The 15605-nt window shown below is 43.2% G+C and overlaps 1 non-coding gene across 1 annotated transcript; it reads right to left on the bottom strand.

Moving 5' to 3' along the window:
- Positions 1 to 14973: 14973 nt before the first annotated feature.
- LOC144456003 (U6 spliceosomal RNA) lies at positions 14974 to 15080 on the bottom strand. Its single transcript, XR_013484915.1, has one exon. It is a non-coding gene; the product is annotated as a U6 spliceosomal RNA (small nuclear RNA).
- Positions 15081 to 15605: the final 525 nt, after the last annotated feature.

Raw genomic sequence — 15605 nt, 5'->3', positions numbered from 1 at the left:
GTGAGAATATTGGATCAAATTAGCTTTTGTTTGTTTGTTTATTAGGATAGAGGAGAGATAGACATGTTTGTGGGCAGCAGTGAAAGTCTGTAGATAATGAGAGATTGGGGATAGGAGAGAGAGTATGGATGATAAGAAGGGTCAATCAGCTGGAGTCTATGGGAAGAAATGGGGTCACAAGTACAAACTGAGGGTTGATCTCAGCAAAGAGAATGGCCACCTATTCTTCTGAGACTGTAGTGAAGAATAGGGCATTGGGGAAAGATATTTAAATGGTGTGATATGAGGAGACTGGAAAAACGGGGAAGTATTTGGGGAGTGTCCTCAATTTGTTTTTCAGTGAAGACAAAGTGTCAGATGATAGGGTAGGGGAGGTGCTGCTGTGGGATGATGGAGGGGAACAAGAAAGTTAGGAACGGAAAGTCAGTGAACAAGCATTTATTAAACACCTACTATGTGCCAGGCACTATAAACTCTGGGAGTATAAAGAAGGAAGAAAACAGTCCCCACTTTTAAGGAGCTCATAGTCTAACTAGGGAGACAATATGCAAACACATATATAAATACAGGACAAATTGGAGGAAATCTCAGAGGGAAGATATAGATTAAGGAACACTGGAAAAAGCTTCTTGTAGAACATAGGAATTTAGCTGAGTATTTAAGGAAGTCAGAGAAGCCAGGTGGTAGAGATGGAGAGAGAGAGAGAGAGAGAGAGAGAGAGAGAGAGAGAGAGAGAGAGACAGAGAGAGAGAGACAGAGAGAGAGAGACAGAGACAGAGAGAGAGACAGAGAGAGAGAGACAGAGACAGAGAGAGGGAGAGAGAGGGAGAGAGAGACAGAGAGAGAGAGAGAGACAGAGAGAGAGAGACAGAGAGAGAGAGAGAGAGAGAGAGAGAGAGAGAGAGAGAGAGACAGAGAGAGACAGAGAGAGAGAGAGAGAAAGAGAGAGAGGAGAGAGAGGGAGAGTTCCAAGTATGGGGGCAGCCAGTGAACATGCTTAGTCAAGAGATGGAGTGTCCTGTGCAACAAATACCCTGAGGCCAGTGCCACTACATCAGAAAGTACATAGGGGTGAGTAAGGTATAAGAAGACTAGAGATATAGGAAGGTGACAGGTTATGCATGGCTTTAAAGGACAAATAGAGGAGATTTTCATTTGATCTTGGGGAAAGTAGGGACCCACTGGAGTTTGTTGAAATGGGGTGTTACAAGACTGGACCTGTGCTCAAGAAAGAGCAATTTCATAACTGAACAGCATACGAATTAGAACTAGAACAGGGTGAGACTGGAGACAGAGAAAACCAGTCGATAGGACAATTGTGAGTTGAAGGCCTGGACTAGGGTAATGGTAGTGCCAGAAGAGAGAAAGAAGTACATGTGAGAAATTTAAAAAGCTAAATCTGACAGAACTTGACAACTGATTGGATATGGGGATTGTGAGAGGTGTCACAGATGACACTTAAGTTTTGGTAAATGATTAGGAAGGAAAGGAATGTTTATTTTGCCAGTGATGGCTCAGTAAAGAATTAGATGACATATATTTGTAGTGGACCCAATTAGCATGATTTCATGATTTTTTTTTAACTTCCGTCAGCAGCATTTGAATCGGAATGAAAGACATTAATGGTCATAGTAATATAGGGTGGGTTGGCCAAGGTGAGATAAGAAATTGAATAAGGAAAAAGAGAGATTCCATAGTAGTAGTAAGAGAGAAAAGAATGAGTTGGTTTATGAGGGGTTTAGAAACAGAGAGGAAGATAGTATAGGGATGAAATGTTGATGGCCATGGCAAAATGGAGGAGTGGAGGAAATGGAGGTTATATTTGGGACACACAGCAGGATTAGGGAGCAGAAGGCACAGGGAATTATGGAATGATAAATAATAATCAAATAAAGAAATTTCAGAATTTGTGAACAAGGAAATAGAACAGTTGTGTGTGATGTCAAAATCAAGGTTATGACCATACCTAAATGTGGCTGAAATGAAGTGGAAAAGTAGATCATGGGAATTGAGTCAATAAAAAAAGGTCATTTGTGGGAGCAATGATATGTCAAAATCCATCATATTGGAGAAGGAGACGGGGAAGAGTAAAAAGATTATAGGCCAGAGCCAAAGGTGGGGAACCTGTGGCCTCAAGGCCGCATGTGGCCGTCTAAGTCCTCGGGGGTGGCCGTTTCACTGTGTCCAAGTTTTATAGAACAAATCCTTTTATTAAGAGGGTTTGTTCTGTGAAGTTTGGATTCAGTGAAAGGGCCACACTTGAGGAACTAGAGGTCTACTTGTGGCCTTGGGGCTGCAAGCTCCCCAATCCTGGGCCAGACACTAAATCTATTAAGGAAGGAAGGAAAATGTCCTAGATACAAACAAATAACAGCCACCAGGATCTGGATTGAGTGATAAATGTGGATAGCTTGATTCTCAAAAGAGACAAACTTGTTTAGTGAAGGAGAAGGTAGAAGGAAAATCTGGAAGTGTCAATAGAAAGCAAGGAGGATCCCAAGTCCCATACCAGGACCAGTGGTATATGAGAGAAAGTGCAGTCAGCGATGGAGATGATGGTAAGAGGAAGGGTGTCATGAGGAGGGAAGCCAAGTTTCATTGAGGAGCAGAAAATGAAAGGAGTGAGAAAGGAAGAAATCTTAGATGAAAGGCATTGTGTTAATTGTATAACAGGCATTCCAGAGGGCCTGTGGGATGAGAAGATCTTGGGTTGGGGCACTGGAGAAGCAGGTTTAAGGTGTATGGTTATAAAGAGAACATGGTTTCTGTGTCTTCAGCTAGGGGTTCAGAGATTCAAAATAAATAGGATCGGTTGAGGATGGAGACAGGAGAATACTAACCAATGAGAAGTGATTCCAAATTAAATGTGTAAATTACACATTAAAACTCTTTGTCCCCAGGTTCTGTCTATTCTCTCCTCCGCCAGTCTTTCCATCAAATGAGATAATTTTGTGAAGTGCTCAGCACATTGCTTGGCACAACAGAGCTGAAAAAATGCCCATTCCCTTCCTGCTTCTCTATGTTTATTTGTGCTGAGTAGGGAAACCTGTGCAATGGCTTGAGTCAAGTAGGCAATGCCTGTCTTTCTGCCCCAGCTGAGAGACTGTTAGTTGACTTCCAGGTGCAGACTGCTCTGGCTCCTGGGCTGGAGGTACACGGGAGTGGAGATAGTCTCTTCATATTCTAGGTCATCAGAGAGAAGGAAGAGTCCCTAAAGGAAATAGAAGGGAGGCTCCAGTGGGAAATAAAGGAGGTACTCAATGGTCATCAGGAAAAGGAAGAATAGAATATTATGTTGAAAGAAAAGGAAGGCAAAAAAGAGTGTAATCAAGTTTTAAAAACAAAACAGATTTGAAGCTCTTCTTGACTTGGGGAAAGGCAGGGAGGGAGAGGGAGATGCACAGAGAAATAAAGTGAGAAACAGAGACAGAAAAAGCAAAAAAGAGAGCTATTCAGAGACAAAGACAGATACAGGGTCAGACACAATGAGGCAAACAGACACAGAGAGAGATAGGGAGATCTCAATGCTCTGAAGAAGCTGCAGCAACTTGTACTCCAAAGAATAAGATGGAGTGGTCTCAGAAGGTGATAGGTCAAATGTGTTATGAAGGGCAGAGGAAGGAGGGCAGAGCAGTAGCAGTTAGTGACTTTTTTCTCTGGGATGCCGAGGCATCTATTTGTCACCCTGACAACAGTGACAATCTATTATTGTCTAAGATGTATCTAAAAAAAACAAAGAAAAGACAAACCTTCCTGGGAATGAGCCTTCATCACTCATGCCTGAAAACCTCCCTTCGCGCCCTATCCTAGGGTCATCTCTAGTGCCTAATGTCAAGTCAGACTTCTTTGTTGGGGCCTTGCCCATCACCAGAACCATCTGGAATCCCAGCCACCTTCCAAGGATAAGGCCTTCTACCTCCTGACCCCCAGTCCCAGCATCTTCTCCAAGGCAGGCAAGACACTCCTGCCACCTGACTGGGCTACATACCTGTGCCTCCTCCAGCCTTCGGTGAGGTGGGCCTCCTATTGTAGTATTTATCAGAAGTTAGTCATTTTCTCTCCAAAGATGATTAAGCAGCTCACTAAAGCAGCTCCCTGTAGAAACAGGGAAATTACTTCAGGAAGAATAGCTACCACCTGCAAAGTGAAGGAAAGAGTAAGGGGAGGCATTTGTCTTGACCAGATCAAGAAAGTCCTTGATCCTTGTTTTCTGGATATCTACTCTTATGTGAAAACATCCCTGGATGACTGAAATGGTCACCTCAACTATCCTTTGGGAAGATTCACATACAGACAAAAGTTATGCGGCTGAGATCATTTCATCCCTGCTCTGATTTCACCAGTACAGGGCTCTCCTGGATAAGGTAACTCCCTCTCCCGATGCTGGCGGGCATCTTCTCTTAGAGTTTTAGAGCTTCTAAAGCAGTGGTGTCAACCTCAAATAGAACAGCACTTACATAAAAATCCGCATGGGGCATGTACTGGCTCAGAAAACTGCATGTGTTTGTATTTTTATTAATTAATTAATTTTGGTAAATATTTCCCAATTACATCTTAATCTGGCTCAAATTCACTTGGGAATGTTGGGGGTGACATGCATCTGGCCCCATCTGGCCTATGGCATCGAGAGGTTCAGAGGCTTATTCAGGGTCACCCAGCTAGGACAGAGACCTGAATCCACATCTTCTCAATTGAAGACAACTCTCTATTCACTACAACACGTGGACTCTTAATTTCAAGATGGAGAAGGGGAAGTTGCTAAAACAAACTGAGGACGAGAGAGGCTGCTGACTGTTCAGTCTTGAGTAAGTTCCCATCTCTGGGACTCAGTTTCAACACCTGGAAAAAATGAAAGGTTTGAGCTCAGTGTTCACTAAGATTACTTCCTGCTAGACTGTTCTATGAGTCTAGATTTGTTCATTAACCAGACTTTGGAGAGGTTTTGCCCGAGGACTCCAAATGCTAATAACTGTGGGTTTGTGAATGATGGCAATAGCATAGATTTCAGTTTGTTCTTCTGAGATTAAATATTAGCTGGCTCTGACTCACATGAACAGAAATCATGCACCAGGGTTGGCAGTTTCCTCAAGGTGGTATGTGAAGCTTCCAAACATTCAATTCCTCATGGTGGGGGTAGGAGGCAGCTCCCCTTGAGAGATCAGGGGTACAAGGCAGCTAGGTGGCTCAATGGATAGAGCATTGGGCTTGGAACCAGCAAGATTCATCTTCATGAGTTCAAATCCAGCCTCAGATACTTAGTAGCTGTGTGACTCTGGGCAAATCACTTTTTCTCAGTTCTTCATTAATAAAATAAGCTGGAGAAGGAAATAGCAAACCACTCCAGTATCTCTGCCAAAAACAAAACAATTGGCATCATAAAGAGCTGGATGGGACCTAAACAAGGGATTCCATGACAAACCACCTTTCCCAACTCCTAGAAGTCACTGGGGCATGAAGCGGCCCAGCCACATGTCTTAGTTCAGAACCAGTAAAAAGCAACTTGTAGAAAATGAAAGAACGTTGATCAGAGGATCTGGGTTCAAGTGCTGGCTATTACTTTCTTGCTGGAAAAAAAAAAAGATCTATTATGGGAACTAGATATTGTTAGCCTAGAAAGAGAGTGGGGCGGGGGGAGGAGGGCATGTTAGCTGTCTTCAGGTGCGAAGAGCTGTTAGGTGAAGGAGGAATTAACCTTAGTCTCTTGGCCCTAGAGAGCAGAAGCAGGAATAAGGGAGTGAGGAGAGTTGAAAAGGGATACATACTTTTTTATCTCAGTGTAAGGAAACATCTTAACAGTTGAAGCTTTCACTAAGTGGGATGGCTTCTTTGGGTGGTGGGCAGCACAGGGTTTATGGTTTTCTCCTTTTTGGAAGTCTTCAAGATAAGTTGATACTACCACTTGGTAATGTTTTAGAGGATAAGATGGCCTCCAAGGCCCTTTAACACAAGGAGGTTTGAGATTGACTAAGAAATCAAGGAGCTTTTACTTATGTACTTACCATATGCCAGGTGGTGCAATGGATAGAGCCCTAGACCCTTAATAGCTCTATGACCCTGGGCAAATCACTTAATTTTTGTCTACCTCAGTTGCTCCATCTATAAAATGGGAATGATAATAATATCTATCACCCAGGCTTATTGTAAGTATTAAATAAGATAATATTTGTAAAGCACTTTGGAAACCTTGAAATACTCTATAAATGGTAGTTATTATTATGATTATTGCTGTGGGGTGATAAAGAGATAGCTGTTTGGGACACTGGGGTGGGTTTGACAGATAGAGGCAAAAGGAGCCTGACAGATATAATGTAAATACAAATAGAGAAGGCTAAAGAAGGAGGGAGGTGGAGAAGGGGACTATGTACATGAGGAATTACCCAATCTGCCTAATTATCCAGGATAAAGTCAGTTCTAACCATTATTGCTATCATGTGTTTCTTATATATATATATTGTGTGTGTGTGTGTGTGTGTGTGTGTGTGTGTGTGTGTGTGTGTGAAATATTCTATATTTAGGCACACAGTTCAACTCTGGGATCTTGGCCAGGTATCTTATGAGGTAAGGCTTACTCCTGAGATCCGGGTAATTTCATTACATGGCTATTAGTAGTAATAATAAAAAGGAGTTAATCAAAAGAAACATTTACTCATGACCAACTGTGTTCTAGGAAATCACTCCCTCTTTGTAATGAGGTTGGAACCACTGGGAGAACACAGCCCTTTAGCAGAGCATCTGGGCACTTCCTCTGGGGACCCAGGGCCAAGAATGAGAGAAACATGATCCTTCAGGGAAGTTCTTTCCAACTTTGTAAACCTTCCCAAAAAATAATAAAATAAAACAAAATAAAGTTTCAAATTTTCTTTTTGAAGTTTCAGTGGAAAATTCCAACAGTTTGGTTTTATCTTGGAAGTAGAGTTGCTAATGCAGAATAAAACCACCATCCCTCTTTGACTTTTCTGATTGATCTTACCAAGTTAGCTTATTATTCTACTTCAATCAATTAAGAATTCTCATGAAGCATATAGTATATGCCAGGTACTGTGCTAAATGCTGGGGTTACAAGGCAAAAATGAAAGATATTCATAAAAAAAGGATCCCCTTATTCCCCAGTGCCATCTCCCCTCTGTCCCCAGAGATGCCTGAAAACAGATGCAGAACTAGGGTGGGGTGATAGGAACTTTAGCCTAGAGTGACAAAATTTAGAAAGCTGGTGCTAACTATGCTTGTAGTCTTTGTGTGATATAGAAATACTAGAGTCTAGCATCTAAAGTAATAATTAATTCAGATAGGAAGTTCCCATATAGCATACTTTGTATATCAAACTCTCCAATAGGTCTTTCCTCCTCTTCATCTATGACTTTTCTAGCAGCATGCTCATGGTTTCCCAGGGTCCTTGTGATTCTCCACCCCCTCAACTGATTTGCCTAACCAAAAAAAAAATAATAGTTATGGATATGACTCTGCTAAAATTAGCAATTTGTTAGACAAATTCTGTCTCCGGTTTTGGGTTCTCTTTGTCATGACTCCATGACTCCAAAGTATGTTCAATTTAGACATGGACAATATCCGTGAATACCAGGGATAGGACTGCAATGAGTTTGCCCTTTCCAAAGCATTATGTAATTGATTGTTTGAATGAAAAATCATTTCATTAAGTGCCTACAATCAGACATTGTTCTAGAATACACATGAAAAAACAAGAGACTCCCAGACTCAAGGAAGTTATAGTCTAATAGGGAAAGACAACATATGGAAAGAAATTAGTGGAAGTGGTCAGGGAAGTCACAAGGAAAAATAATAGGCTGTCCACTGACAAAGCCTTTCTACTAGCAATATATTTTTTAAAAACTTTATTTCCTATTCCCAGAGCAGAAATTGGAAAAATGCAGAGGGTTGGGAGAGGGAGAAGGCAATGACTGGAAAAAGATGGAGAAGCAGAGTCCAAGAGAGTCTAGAGCTAAGGGATCTAGATTCTCCCAGGCATGGTCTTTGGTGGTCTGATTTGGAGAGGGCACAGCAGCAGGGCAGAAAATCAGTGAACTGAAGATAAATGGGATGGTTTCAGCATTTGTTTGTGCCAACCTACTCAGAGAAAGTGGATGGAATGTATCAAACTGGGAGATTGGTTGGTAATCTGATGAGCTTTGAATCTTAGGTTTTTAACTACCTAGAGCAGTCCTGCACAGCCTGTGGCCCTCAGGCTGCTTACAGTCTGCAGGCTACTTGCAGCACAACAAAAGATTTCCTTTACACACAAAAGATGTTTTCCACTACATTTTTCACAGGCCACCCAAGCTCCTTTGGCTTGCTCCAAGTGAAGGCCGGAAGTGGCCAATGGGCCACAGGTTGTGCAGGCCTGACCTAGAGGTATCCCAAGTGTGTAGGGCAAAGCCATAGGTCAATTCAAATTAACATACAATTAAAATATATTGCTCTTTTTGTTGTTTTTACATTACCCAGACTTTCTAGACATTAGTACCATGTCTCCACTACAGTCTCGTAGGTGATCTTCTCTAAGCTCCTGGGCATTCTTCACCCTGGAACACTCTAGGTCCATCACTCTTCAGTCTTCTCACCCTGTAACATCCCTCTGCTAAGGTATCTCTCTTTTCTCTTTTTCTATTGGTGGCTTCCTCTTGGGGCCTCCACTTTTTAGGGGAGACCAGATCAGCCATCCTTCAACACCATACCCCCATGGAGGCATCTTCATCTCTGCCTCTTCTGCTTTTCAGCTTCTTTCTGTGTGTCATTTTCCCCTTTCAGAGGACTGACATTCCAGGTGCTTAGCCCTTGAGAGCAGAAACTGGTTTTCTTTTCACTTGCTTTTATATCCCTAGTGCTTAACATAGTGCTAAAGATCTAATGAACACTTGTTAAATACTTTTTGACTTGCCTAGCTACTATTATCCTGATTTTACAGAACAGAGCAAAAGATTAGGTGATTTGTATACAGACATATTGTTTGCTATTTGTTTTTTAGTCATTTTCCACTTGTGTCTGACTCTTCATGAACCTTAGTAAGTATCTAAGGCAGGATTTGGACTTAGGTCTTCTGGATCTCAAGTCTAGCACTCTAGCTGCCAAACTACCTTGCTGCTACCATCATCATTCTCATCTTCATCATTATCACCATCATTGTCATAAATAGGAAGGAAACAATAAAACTAGCCAACATGTCAATCACGTCTAACTATATATGCTGCCAGTAAATATTTATTGAATTAAATGCCTGCTTTGTTCAAAGTCCTGTGCTAGGCTATGAGTATAACAAATGTAAGGAAACCATTCCCTGTTCTCCAGAAACTCACAGCCTCCCAGGGAAAGGATGAACACAGAAACACCCATGGTGAAAGAGGGAATAGGGAAAATGCAAAAGAAGAGTCATGGAGGGACTATGCAATGAAAAAATACAAGAGGGAGAATTTTAGGAATAGAGAATTCCAGAGTCTCCCCATTGGCAGGAGAGTCAGACACTGCCTAGGCCAATGCAGGCCTCAAGAAGAATATCCTCTCCAATAAGTGGGTCATCTAGCTTTAAGTTGAAAGCCCCCACAGAGATGGAACCTCCCTCCCTCCTTTCCTCCCTCCCCAGACATCCCTTTCCATCTTGGGTGAGTTTTCATTGCCCTAAAGGCCTTGGGGGGGGGGGGTGAGAAGATCATAGATTAAGAACCAGGGGGAACTACAGAAGTCACTGAGGCTAACCCCCTCATTTTACAGGGGAGGAAACTGAGGCCCAGAAAAGGAAGGATAATAAGATCACAGACTTAGAACTGAAATTGTCCTTTGCTGTCAGCAAGTCCAAACCCCTCATTTTAAAGAGGCACAAACTGAGGCCCAGAAGAGTTAAGTCTTCCCAGGGTTACACAGCCAGTAATTACGCACGGAAGCATTCAAACCCAGCTCTTCCTGACTCTAAATTCAGAACTCTATCTTGCTAAAAAAAAAATGATCTATTTAATTAGCATAGGCAGCTAGGTGGTACAGTATATGGAGTGCTGGGCTGAGAATCAGAAAGACCTGAGTTCAAAGCCAGCCTCAGATATTAGCTATGGGACCCTGGGAAAATCACTTCACCTTTTCCAGACTTGTTTCCTCATCTGTAAAATGGGAATAGTGAAAGTACTACCCTCACAGGATTGTTGTGAGAGTTCATGCTTTGTAAACCTTAAAATGCCACTTAAATGTTTATTTTCGTGATTGTTGTTGGCGGCAACCTGCTTCTGACATCCTTCTTAGGATGCAGACCGCCTTCACGAGAATTCCTTAATTTACAGACTCAGAAATGATGACAGATTTCAGTGCCTTTAGAGGATTTTGTGATCAATCACTGAGGTCTGGTAGATGGTGCCACTTATCTCAAATCACACTTACTTCCCCCCCTCTCCCCACCCCAGCCTCTGGCTTTTTTTTCTGCCCCTCCCCCTACCCTAATCACCACAGAAAGTAGAAGACAAACCTTCCATTTGCCCCCGTATTGGGGGCACTTCCTATCTCTGAAATTCTCAGGCAGACCCATTCCAGTGCTCTGTTTGTTCTGGAATCTCCTCCTTTGATGATGGCTTGAGAGCTAGCATGGAGTAAATACATTAGATTGGAAATACTAGAGCCATAAACTTGAATGAAGGTTCTGACACTAATGGTGTGACCTCTGCCACAAGCCTTCATTTCTTCGAGAGTCCTTTTCTTCTCCTATAAAATGAAGGTAATATTTGTACCACCTCCCTTTGCCAAAGAGTTTTTGTGAAGAAATTACTTTGTAAACTTTTAAAGTCCCTATATGCATAGAGCACATTTCCTTAGCCCTGAGAGAACTCAGACCCACCATGACTTAAGCAATATATCCTAGGAACTTTTCTCAGGCACCTTGGAGAAGAGGACTGTGGAATTAGAGCTGGAAGAAACCACAGAAGCCATTTAGTGCAAACTCTCTCATTTTCCTGAGAGGACACTGAGTCTCAGGGAGCTTCCTTGGACTTGCCCAAGAGTATACATGGTGTAAGGATCACATGAGGGATTTGAACCCAGGTTTTACTGATACTGAACCCACTACTTTCCCACTGTTCTAGGGTTCCTCTATGGCACTATATAAATGTGAACTATTTTTATGATTTTTTGAATAATCCAATAAATCCAATCCATTAAACCTTTATTAATGTTTAATTATATCACCTACGTGCAGGATGTTATGCTAAGGGCTGGGGACACAATTAACACAAAGAAAGCCAGTCCCTGTCCTCAAGGAGCTTATAATCTAAAGCATCTCCAAGCTGTGTCTTGAGAGAAGAAGCTACATTGGATTGTACAAGGACGAGGCAAGGAAGTTAGGATGGTGATTGGATTTGGGTTTAAGGTGGACCAGTGGGACCTGTTGGAAATTTGGGTTCTAGAAGGGAAGAAACTGATGCAAAAGATCAATGACTCTGTCTTCACAACTGTGTCCACCCCAGGGTCTTTCAGTAATCAGTGTTCTTTATTTGCCCAGGGCAGATAGAGGCCCAGTGAGTCACCCACAGGCGGTCACAAGGGGAGTGAGCAGAAGAAGCTGGCTCAGAGCATTCACAGAGCTAAGTTTCTTGACTTGACTTTGGCTGGGAGGTCCCGGATCTAGCTCTGAGATTGCTTGGCTGGGTTTTCAAAAGGCTTCGTTTCTGAACCTGCCACCTGCGTGGAATTGACGAAGGAGGTTTGAGGGTGAGGGGCACCTCAGGGAGCCAGATGAAGTTCCCACAATGTCCAAGGATGTGGCAGAAGCTGAGATTTAGCTGTTGTTGCTTTTTTTTTTTTAATTCTCCCTTCATGCGTGTGGGCCAGACCACATAAAGGGTGGCCGATACCATCTGTGCCACCCTGGGGGTGAAAAGACAGCCCCCAGTCTAACTTTGGCTTCTGTTGGAAGCATCCAGAATAGGGAAGGAGGTTGGCCTGCTGTTGGTGAGCTCTCCCATCCGGTCCCCTCTCTTCCTCTCTCCCACCCAGCCGCCAGCTGGAGGAGGGCATGCTTATTGGCTTGAAGGTGCCATCCAAAGTGTGGCATCATCGGTGCTTGCAGGATATTACCTTCCCTTGCCATGGCCCTGAGGACTGGGGCTGTTTTCTTTAGCTTATTGCCTTGTTTGATGTACTGATGGGAGGGCCATGCGGCCAGTCACAGCTCATATCCTGAGATTCTTGGAAAAGGTGAACTCCCCCTCAATGATCAAAACAGAAGTCCTTTGTCAGCCTTGAATACCAATCTGGGCCTGGGATAATAGTCAGGCCTCCCTCCCTCGGGGTCATGTAGCCCCTCAGAAGGTCCCCAAGAGCTGGAATTCCCCTTATCTCATTGGTCTCCAAAGCCTTTGGTGGGGGCAGGTCTGCTGTGATTTTGTAGATGCCAATACTAGCCAGCATCTACACAGTGCTGTGAGATTTGTGAAGTGCTCTGACCTAGGTTATGTCATTTGTTCCTCACAATAACCCTGTCATGTACTCAGATTCTCCCATTTAGAGATGGGGAAACTGAGTCCTACAGAGATGAGGTGACCGAAGTCATACCGTAAGCTCAATGGTATTTTAAGATTTGCAAAGCACTTCGCATGTATTGGTGGTCCTTAGTGTGGTCCTTCAAAGCAATGACTGTTTTGTTCCCATTTTACAGATAAGGAAACTGAGTCCTAGAGGGATAAAATCACTTGTCTGGGTTCACATAGCTAGTAAGTGTGGAAGGTGGAATTCAAGGGAGGCCAGATCTTCCTGATTCTAACTCCAATACTCTGTTCACTCCTCAAAGTCTCCTCTCCAGCCCTTGAATGCAGTAAAGCAGTCCAGCTCTAAATATATGAAGCCCTGCTGTCCTAGACAGTCTGGTGCTCTAGTAGATGCAGTGCTACAGAAGGGCCATTCACAGGAACTGGGGCCTCTTTGCCTATAGAAGAGATATTTTAAATTTAGCTATGTGGTACAGTGCATAGAGCTCTGGCCCTGGAGTCAGGAGGACTTGAGTTCAAATATGGTCTCAGACACTTCCTAGCCGTATGACCCTGGGCATGTCACTTAACCCTGTTTGCCTCAGTTTCCTCTTTTGTAAAATGAACTACAGAAGGATATGGTAAGCCACTCCAGCATCTTTGCTAAGAAAACCCTGAATGACATCACAGAGAATTGACTGAAACAGCTCAGCAACATCACAATGCAAGAAATGGTGTGAAGACTCAAATGTTGCATTGTGTGTTCACCATGAAACTCTCCTGCTCAAGAGGCCTTAGTGGTTACCTCTTCCTTCAAAGAGGAAACACCGATTCATTCCCTTCGGCGTTTAGAATACTGCATGAGGAGGCTCCAGACCCCCTCCACCCCACCACTCTTATCAGTGAGCGTGTTGCCTCTCCCGGCAGAACCCAAGCTCCTTGAGAGCAGGGCTTGTTTCATTCTGGTTTCCTAGTCCCAGCACTCAGGAAATCATCTAGTACAGTGCCAGTACTTAGGGGGCATTTTTTCCAGAAAGGAGCACACTAGGAAGCGACAGGGAAGAATGGGAAGAACCCAGGCTATGAACTCAAAGGACCAGGGTTCAAATCCAACCTTTGACCCTTATGTCCTCTGTGACTTTGGGCAAGTAATTTTACCTTTCTAGGTATCTGTTGTATCAGTTTCCTTACACACACACATGCACCTGACCACCTGTATAGCATTAGGGCCAGTCTCTCCATCTCCTTAGGGATCCCCCTGGCCTACCCTGCCTAGCCCACTCCTTTTTCACATGCTCTCGTCAGCCCTGTCCACTCCCACAGAGGTGTTTGGCCTTTTCAGAGTGATCTCTCCCAGGGATGTGGAGCTTCAGCAGCCCATGGTCACGAAGAGTGCCACCTCCCATTTCTGGGTACCCAGACCAGCCAACTGGGCACGGACCTTGGAGACCCAGAGCTGAGACAATACCCTGGCTTTCTCTGTGAACGCCACCATCACTGAGCCAGCTCTGCGCTGAGTGCCCTTAGGGAGAATGCTCCTTGTTCCCAACAGGTCTATGAATAAGCACCAGTGAATGGGGTAGCTACTGAGCACACTGGTGGACTGGTGGGGTCTAAGACTTCTTGGAAGAAGTAGGACTTCAGCAAGGCCTTGAAGGGTATGTGGAGAGGAAGAAAGAGAACATTCCAAGTAATGGTAGTGATTAGGCAAGGCTCATGGGATCATATCCTGTACCTAGCATAGGAAGTCATCTCAGAGAACTTTGTGTTCAATCTCTTCATTTTATAAATAAGGAAACCGAGGCCCATAGTAGAGAAATGACTTGCTCTGGGCCACACAGACAGTAAGTGGAAGAGGCCAGAGGTGAACCCAGGTTCAGAGACATCAAATCCAGAGCTTTTCCTGTCACACTCAACTGGAGTCAGGAATTCATGACACACACAGGGGGTCAGTAAGGAAACCACTTCCTAGGTGGAGAAGTGGGTGGAGATCAGATTATGGAGTACTTCTAAAGTCATCCTACTTTTACTTATTAATTTTTAAAATATTTTACTTATTTATTTATTTTTAGTTTTCAACATTCACTTTCATAAGATTTTGAGTTCTATGTTTTCTCCCACTCACTCCCCTCCTCCCTTTTTAACTAATCCTAAATATGGTCATACATATACATTCATATTAAACATATTTTGACATTAGTCATATTGTAAAGAAGAATTAGAAGCAATGGGAGAAACCACAAGAAAAAAGAAATAACAACAACGAAAAAGAGAGCATTCAGACTCCCTAGTTCTCTTTCTGGTTGTGGCTAGAAAGACATGAGTCTTTTGGAGATGTCTTAGGTCCTTGCATTGCTGAGGAGAGCTAAGTCAATCAAAGTTAGTCATCGCACAATGTTGCTGTTGTGTAAAACGTTCTGCTGGTTCTGCTTGCTTCACTCAGCTTTATTTCATGTAAGTCTTTACAGGTTTTTCTGATGTCCAGCTGCTCATCATTTCTTTTCTTTCTTTCCTTTTTTTTTTTTTTAATGTGGAACGCTTCATGAATTTTCGTGTCATCCTTGCACAGGGGCCGTGCCAAACTTCTCAGTGTCATTCTGATTTTAGTGTATGTGCTGCCAAAGCAAGCACTGCTTATTTATTTCCAGACTGGACTTATGATGTTGGTATTTGTTGTTGTTCAGTCATTTTACTTATATCTTATTCTTTGTGACCTATTTTTTGGAGGAGGTTTCTTGGCAAAGATACTGGAGTGAAGCATGGAGTGGTTTGCCATTTCATTATCCAGCTCATTTTACAGATGAGAAAACTAAGGCAAACAGGGTTGAGTAACTTGCCCAAGATCACACAGCCACTAAGTGTCTGAGGCCAGATTTAAACTCAAGAAGATGAGTCTTCCTGACTCTATGTCTAGCACTCTGTGCACTATGGTGCCACCTAGCTGCCCATGGCTTTGGTATAGGCCAGGGAAAGCTTGATGAGGAGACTTCCTTCTCAAATGCTGTGAGCTCCTGTACCACTCTTAAGTAGCTGTCTGGAGCCCTTAGGGAGAATTAGTGGTTTCTAGCAGTCTCTCAGCCACTGCACCCTCTGGGCAGGATAAGAACCTTTGTTTTTCTCTCAGTTCACATCTTTGTTCTCTATACCTCTACCTTT

Source organism: Phascolarctos cinereus, unplaced genomic scaffold (assembly GCF_003287225.1).
Source record: "Phascolarctos cinereus isolate Bilbo 61053 unplaced genomic scaffold, phaCin_HiC Scaffold_2;HRSCAF=192, whole genome shotgun sequence".
Classification (NCBI taxonomy): domain Eukaryota; kingdom Metazoa; phylum Chordata; class Mammalia; order Diprotodontia; family Phascolarctidae; genus Phascolarctos; species Phascolarctos cinereus.
The sequence above is the reverse complement of the archived record's forward strand: the minus strand, read 5'-3'. Positions and strand labels throughout refer to the sequence as shown.